The 8,068-nt window shown below is 39.3% G+C and overlaps 1 non-coding gene across 1 annotated transcript; it reads right to left on the reverse strand.

The window, feature by feature from the left end:
- Positions 1–7,665: 7,665 nt before the first annotated feature.
- On the reverse strand, positions 7,666–7,772 carry LOC141625298 (small nucleolar RNA R71). The gene has a single exon (XR_012535086.1). It is a non-coding gene; the product is annotated as a small nucleolar RNA R71 (small nucleolar RNA).
- Between the last annotated feature and the right edge of the window lie 296 nt (positions 7,773–8,068).

Here is an 8,068-nt window from a genome sequence, read left to right on the forward strand (position 1 = left end):
GTGCAAAGGTCTATTGAAGCTCTTTATAATGACAATGAACAATCCTTCGACTACTTCTACAAGGTGTTGAGCAACATCAACAACACCTTGGCTATGCCCCCTTGACATTTAATCTCAAGAGTGAGAGTTTAGTGGAGTCCTCCCTAAACCACCATTTGTAAATATTCTAACCCCTTAACTCGCATTTTTATTCTTGTATTGCATTTTTGTCAATTTTGGATTACATTTGTACATTTTGATCAATATTATCATTTTGAGACAAAGTGAGGAAGGGACTCAAATGTTTCTTGATGTGTAGTATTTTGACTTAGTGTGGGGATAGCATTTGCCTAGGCTATCTGAGCTTTCTTTGTGCACCCACAATAAACACCAAAGGAATGAAGAAGAAATGACTTGATATATGAAAATACACACGGCTGGAACTGAACCCGTGAGGTACATGAATGATCCGAGTGTCGCAGAGGGAAGCCGCTGGTCTTGGATGAAATCCGAGCGTCCTGACAGTAAGACGCTCGTCTTGATAGAGCTGAAAAGAAAATTTTGGTACTGAACTACAATCCGAGCGTCTCCTCAAGAATCTGCTCGTCTCAGTCCAAAGACGCTCGTCTCAGTGAGAATCCGCTCGTCCTGGTTACATCAAAATTTGGGATTTTACTCTGACTATGAATCCGAGCGTCCCCAGAACAATCCGCTCGTCTCATGCCAGAATCCGCTTGTCTCCTCCTGAAGACGCTCGTCTCAACACGGGTTTCATTTTATAATGCTGACTAAACTACAATCCGAGCGTCCCGTGCCTAAGCCGCTCGTCTCCTACTGCTGAATTGCAGAAACACAGGATTTTAACCCCCTTTCCTATTTCATTTCATTCTATTCAAAACATAAACACACATTCAAAACCCTCAATCCCTCCATCAATAAAACTCAATTTCCTCAACCAAATTCACCAAAATCAAACCCAAATTTCCTCAAAACTCAATCAAATCACTCCTTTATCAACAAAAAGCCATTCAAACGTCCAACTCCTCAAAAATTGAATCGATTTTCTAGGGTTATAAGCAAATTTCGAAAATCCTAAATCGATTTGGGATTCATTGAAACTTGAGGATACTAGAAGAATTCAAGCAAATCATTGGTTGTTGATACATACAAGGAGAAGAACAATGGCTAGGACTAAAGGTGAAAACAAGGCACCTACAAAATCAAATCTTTCAAAGAGGCAACAAGCTCTTCAAGCTTCCAAAGCTTTGGTGGTTCAACAACCAAGAGTGGAAATTCAAGAAACTCCTCTTCCTATGGTGGAAGCTACTACTCCTATCCCGGTTATTGAGCAATTACATGAATATCCGGAGGTAACTTTCACATCCGATTCTCATAGGAAAAAATTTATGTCTCTTGCTAGGAAATCGATTTTGCCCGCCAAGTTTATTTGCCAAGATGCTTTGACCTAATTGGGTGTCCTTGAAAGAACCAAGAAATTCTTTAAGTCTATGGGGTTGCTTACATTATTTGATATGCAAGAATTGACCTACCCCTCCCTCACCTTAGAATTTCTAAGTTTATTGAAAGTCACAAAGGTGGAGACTCGAAGGAATATTGAATTCCGCCTTGAGAATGTGGATAGAAAGATGTCCTTTAATGAGTTTGGCAAGGTGTTCGGTCTTGATACTGACTCGACTTATGTGAAGAAACCTTCAAAATATGATCCCGCCCCTTTGTGGTAAGCTATCACCGGAAGAAACTTCGAATCATACCATGAGTGTCGTGCCCTTTATGTTCACCATCCGGGCATAAGGGTGTGGCACAAGGTTGTGGGAAATACTCTTATTGCTAGGAAGGGGACTAATCATTTCACCGAACTTGATTTCATCTATCTTGAGTCAACCTTGAATGTCGATAAGAAGTTCACCAAGAAATACAATATTCTTCAACTCTTAATCTAAAGGTGGCTTAAAATCGACCATGGCAAAGAAGGTGCGGCCTTTATAGTAAATGAGGGATTGGTAACATGGTTGGCAAAGCACTTCAATCGGGATTTCAACAAAGATGGGACTTACAAGATGGTTAAGGGAGGCCACCTCATTGATCTAGCAGCTATGGTTCACAAATTCCATTGGGTCAAGAATGACAACCTTGACAACTAATTTGAGTGGCTTACAAAAGATGCCAAGTCCTTTATTCTACCAAACAAGATTTGCCGACTCAATGTCTGAAGCACAAACTATCTTCTTCCACTCTCCCGTGAAGCCGAGATGATCATACAACAACAAAGGGAATTCAATGACGAATCCTCCTCTTCCGCTATTGTGACTCCATCCTACCCGTTCACCTACCAAGAATTCCGACCCGAAGGTGTTGCGGTAGGTAACGATTACTTGACTCAATTAATGCAACACATGCATAAGCAAGCTTATGAAGACTGAGTCAATGCCTATAGAGCTCAATATCCGCCCCTCTTACACCTAGCTAGGCAAGGACTGCTTGACCCATCATGTCCTTTGCCTAGTTAGGCGGATAGGGAAGTGTTCTTTCCTAATGCTCATAGGGATGCTAGCATGGGTGGTGAGGAGATTGTTGTTGAGAGTGAACAAGTTGAAGAAGTTGAAGAAGAAGAGGAAAATGAGGAAGAAGAGGATCAAAGTTCAAGTGATGATGGTGAAGCCTCCGGGTCTATGAAGGTAGATGATGATGATACTGGTGAGGAAGTTGATGATGATGACGATGACGATGGAAGTGATGTCGCCATGGGCGACAACTGAGGATTAGCAAGCTTTTTGGAGGATGCCACAATCCATTGTGAGTTTCTTACACCTCCTTTAGCTTTGTTCATTTCTTTTTTTTTTAATTTTTTTATCTTGATCATGTGTTTGAGTCCTAGCAACACTCAAAGGACTCCCACCTCGGTCCCATTAAGGTGTCTTTTATTGTTCCCACCATGTAAAATCCAAAATAACAAAATTAGTTTTATGCATAGCATTCTTGTGCATGAACTTTCCCATTTTTGACATTAGTAATAGTGTCTCATTTGGTTTGAGGAAGTTCAAGCATAAGCATTGGAAGTTAATTCAAATTATGCTCTCCAACCAAACAAAAATTCATGCATCATATAGTGTAGTGTAGTTTGCATCACTTGTTTATATGTCATATAGTTTGCATTTAGTGTAGAAATCATGCATTTTCATATAGCTTGTATAATTTCCCATCGTATTGGTCATTGAGGACAATGCCCATACTAGTGTGGGGATGAGAAATTCTACCATGACTTTCAAACAAAAATGATAAAAATTGAAAAATTTTGAAAATACAAAAACATGTCTTTTTATTCCATAAAGCATAAAAACCATAAAATTTGAAAAATTGAAAAAACCCAAAAACATGTTCATTTCATTTATAGTGTAGTCTTGTATATATAATGTGTTTGTATATATTCTGTTTGTCTACCCTTTTTCAAATTGATCGACTACGCCACATCCGAGACATGAGGATAATGAAGACCGCATGGTATGATCTTTCCAATCTCCTTTTTCCTCATTATGTTCATGACTACGTGGCTTTATTTTGATTGATGCGGTATAAACAATGTGAATTTAGGACTTCATTTAGATTATTTGGCATACTAGTTGGTAGAAGCATATGCATTAGGTTGTATATATGTTAGTTGTATCATGGCATATAGTTGCATTTAGGAAAATTTTGTGAAAGCATCTATTTGGGAAGCTTGACAAGTGTATATAAGGCCTTGTAGATACTTTTTCTTCTTAAGACTTTGCTTGTTAGAATATTTGTAAAACACCCTAGGATGTGTCATGCTAGTATCCTTTGACCCATGGATTAAGGCCTATTCAGGAGTACCTTGTGGTGTGATAACTCCTTGGCTACCGTTTATTCCAAGGTGACCCTTGAAACCATGCAACCATCATCCATGTTCTACCACATGTTTTCATCAAAAAGGGGAATGGGCACAAAAATTGTTCAAAATTTGAGTTCAAGAATTGAAATTATATGTCAAAAGTTTGCAATTGCATCAGAAGAAAAGAGGAGTAACAAAAATGAAAACTCCTATGCTTCAAATATAAGCACCCTCAATATAAATGGGGTGACTTTGAAAATGTTCAAAAGAAAATACAAGAAAAAGTTGAAATTGTCAACTGTTGAAATGCCAAACATCAAAAGAAATGGCAAAGAAATGTTCTCAAAATGTCAAATGCCACAAGAAATGGGGGGGGGGGGGGAAAAAGCAACAAAAGCAAACTCCCATATGAAACTCAAACACAAATGAACCCATTATCCATCGAATCCACTTTTGTGCATGGTAGAGAGGGGACGACCCTTCTTCTTGCCTAGGCAAGAAGGGGAATTCCGCGATCCTCCAATGTTTCTAACACCATAGGGAGTCTACTCTTGACGAAAGCATTTAACAATTGAGGACAAAGGTACCCTAGCTTGACACAACTTGGAGGTGATTTATTGGTATCCTTCTAGGCTTAGTAATTTGAAGAAACCATATCTATAATGGAGTGTGTACCCTTAGATTGCTTCCCTTATAGATGATTTCCGCCACTGAGATGAGGAAAGTGGCTATTCATTTTTGTAGATGCATCCATTACTTGTTTTTGTGCTTTAATGCTTAGATGTGTCGCCATTTTGGCAAGCCCCACCTTGCTTTGCAAGAAGGCATCCTACCTCAAGGTTGTCTTGTTGTGAGTTCAAGGGGCGGAGTGAGACCCGTTAATTGTCTCGCATCGGCTATATTAGTATGTTAGTTTAAATAAGGGTCCTAGTTTTTGTCACCTCTTTACTCGGGACGAGCAAAGGTTCGGTTTGGGGATGTTTGATGTGGCTCATATTTGAGCACATTTAGTCCCCGAATTAACCTCGTTCATATGCTTTATAGTGCATAATTGGGTCATTTACTATCTTTAGTTTCCCATTTTGCATATTCTTTGAGGTTTTGTCCCCTTGGTAGGAAAGGAGTGCTATCCTTGCATTTGCATGGCGAAATGGAGCTAAATTGATCGCGTCTAATGACCAAGCATCAAAGAGAAGACGATACTAGAAGGCGTATGTAGATAATAATGTAAAATGGGTAATGACGAAAGGATCCTTGCATCCCCGAAATGATCCTCGCGGATTATGAAGGAAGAAAAGAAGAGAAGCAGTTTGCCGTGGGATCCGAGCGGATCACAGACGATCCGAGCGTTTCCAACCACCACCATCCGAGCGTCTCCCAGCCAAGACGGTCGTCTTTCAGCCATAGGATCCGAGCGTCTTCCTGTCCAATGATGTGACTCATATTTAAGCATATTTAGTCCCTAAATTAGCCTCGTTCCTATGCTTTTTAGTGCATAATTGGGTCATTTAATTTCTTTAGTTTCACGTTTTGCATATTCTTTGAGGTTTTGTTCCCTTGGTAGGAAAGGAGTGCAAACCTTGCATTTTTATGGCAAAATGGAGCTAAATTGATCGAATTCAATGACCAAGCATCAAAGGGAAGATGATACTAGAAGGCCTATGTAGATAATAAAGTATATTGGGCAATGATGAAAGGATCCTTGCATCCCAAACAAGATCCCCGAGGATTGTTGAGGAAAGAAGAAAAGAGAAGTGCTGACCCAGTGTCCGAGCGTCTCCCTGCCCAGGACGAGCGTCTCCGTGCCCACCAATCCGAGCGTCCCGATGCCAAGACGCTCGTCTTGAGACCAATAAAACCGAGCGTCTCTCCTCTGATCCGCTCGGATTCGCTTGTAGAACCCACCGTGCCTACTGCCTAGACGCTCGGGACGAGCAGATTTCTTGGAGACTACCAAAACGGAGATGAGTATCTCCTTGGAGAGGAGCACTTCCTCAAATTTTATTAAGGGTCTTAATAGTCATTTAAGCCCTTAGTAAACCTAATCCTTGTACCTAATCTCTAGTATAAATATCCCATTGTACTACCTAGATTAGCATATCATCTTAATAGGATCTTAATCTTTTCTTAATTTCTCTATTGTTCATCATTTATTTTGGGTAATTAGAAGATTATTTGGGGTTTATTTGGAGGATTGACAACCTTCCATCAATCATCAAGTACTTCTATTATTCTTTTCTTTATTATTTGGAATCATCCTTATAGGTATAATTCTCTCTTAATCCTTTTTAATTATTGTTAATTATCTTCATTTGTTCATCATGTTTTGCCTTGTATGATTGACAACCTTAGCTTGTTAGCATGTTAAACTTGATAATGAGGTAGTAGTTTCCTTAACTAGGGTTAATGGGGAATTAGGGGAAACCAACATGGGGATTAATTCATGCTTAATCTAATATGTTTTCATAATTAATTTGCTTGCTTCTTGTGATTCCAACTTATGAACATGTTATGTTTGATGAAATGCGAGCCTATGAATCCTTGCATTTTTTACCCATCACTTACCTTTTAAGTGAAACTTGTAAGACATAAACCAACTCGAGTCTCATTAGACCATGCATATAGTTGGATAGGAAGGATTAAGTCGACTTGTAGGTGTTGTACAATCTAATCGATTTGGCTCCGAGACCCAAACCTTCTTAGGGATTGTAAGACATAAACCAACTCGATCCCATCACAACAATAAGTGCTTGTATCTAGTAGAGAACATGTTTGTATGATCAAATCCCATGAATCCCCTATGAACCCATGACACCCTAGTTCTTTTAATCAATTGTTCACAACTCATTTTAATCATCTTGCTTGTTTTCATTGCTTTGCTTTTATATTGTTGATTAGTTTAGTTGATCTCCTACCTGAACCTAAATTGTGACACCCTTAGACACAACCATTTGCAATCAAAAATCCTACGTCAATACCCGTCCCTTGAGATCCGACCTTTACTTACTTCTTTACTAAGAGTAGAGTAGTTTGTGAAGTTATAAATATTGTTTTGGTCTAGGTAACTTTTGACGACGAGTAACAAAATCGACACCGACCAAAAATGGCGCCGTTGCCGGGGACGGTGTTAACTTGATTTGATCTTCTTTGATTGTTTTTAGATTTGTCTTTCTTTACCTTGGGGAAGTCAAACTCCTCAAGGTTTGTTCTAATTGTTTTCAAGTTGTTTGATATTTTGCATGTCTAGGAGATCACAAGGTAACTTGTTACCCATTGATTTTGAAATTGAAAGAACTTTGACCAACAATAGAAGACTTGCTAGAAATACTTTGCGAGGTATTGGTGAGATTGTGGACATTCAACTAAATAACATTGAGTTCATCAACCCTTTTGCAAGAGAAGGAGAGCATAATCCAACACAAAACCAACCACAAAATCAACCCACAATGCCTAAATTTTCATCACATTCCGTACCAACCGAGGAGAACCTACCAAATGGTACACCTACACCACAACACTTAACCGGTAATTTCATTGCAAAATTCGCATTAGTACAATTAGTTGACAGAAGTCAATTTGGGGGGATGCCTAGTGAAGACCCTCATTCTCATATGGAGACTTTTTGTGACTATTGTAATGCGATTTCTCAAACTGGAGTGACTCAAGACCAAATTCGATGGGTCTTATTTCCTTTCTCTTTGATTGGTTCGGCGAAATAATGGTTAAAGAGCCTAGATAAGGCTACTCTTGGTATTGACTCTTGGAAGAAATTGGCACTTGCTTTCTACAAGAAATTCTATCCTCCGGAGAAGACTAACATGTTAAGAGCCCAAATCACCGGGTTGAAACAAAGGGATGAGGAATCTTTGTGTGAAGCATGGGAGAGATTCAAGGATACTTGTCGATCTTGTCCACACAATGGACTTAGCCAGTGGTTCCTTGTACAACAATTTTGGAACGATCTATATGAAGACTCCCGAGACATTCTCAATATGGGATCAAATGGTATGTTTACATAAGTTGATGATAATCAAACATGGAACAAGATTGAGGAAATGGCGGTCCATAACTCACAATATGGTAGACCTCGGAAGGCTACGAGAGGAGGAAAGCATGATGTGGACTCTATTACTCAATTGGGTGCTCAACATAGTGCTCATATTGACACCATTAATTTGAAGTTTGAGAAGGCTATGACTAAACTTGAAGAGGCCTCCAAAT

The sequence above is a fragment of the Silene latifolia genome, chromosome X (genome assembly GCF_048544455.1).
Source record: "Silene latifolia isolate original U9 population chromosome X, ASM4854445v1, whole genome shotgun sequence".
NCBI lineage: Eukaryota > Viridiplantae > Streptophyta > Magnoliopsida > Caryophyllales > Caryophyllaceae > Silene > Silene latifolia.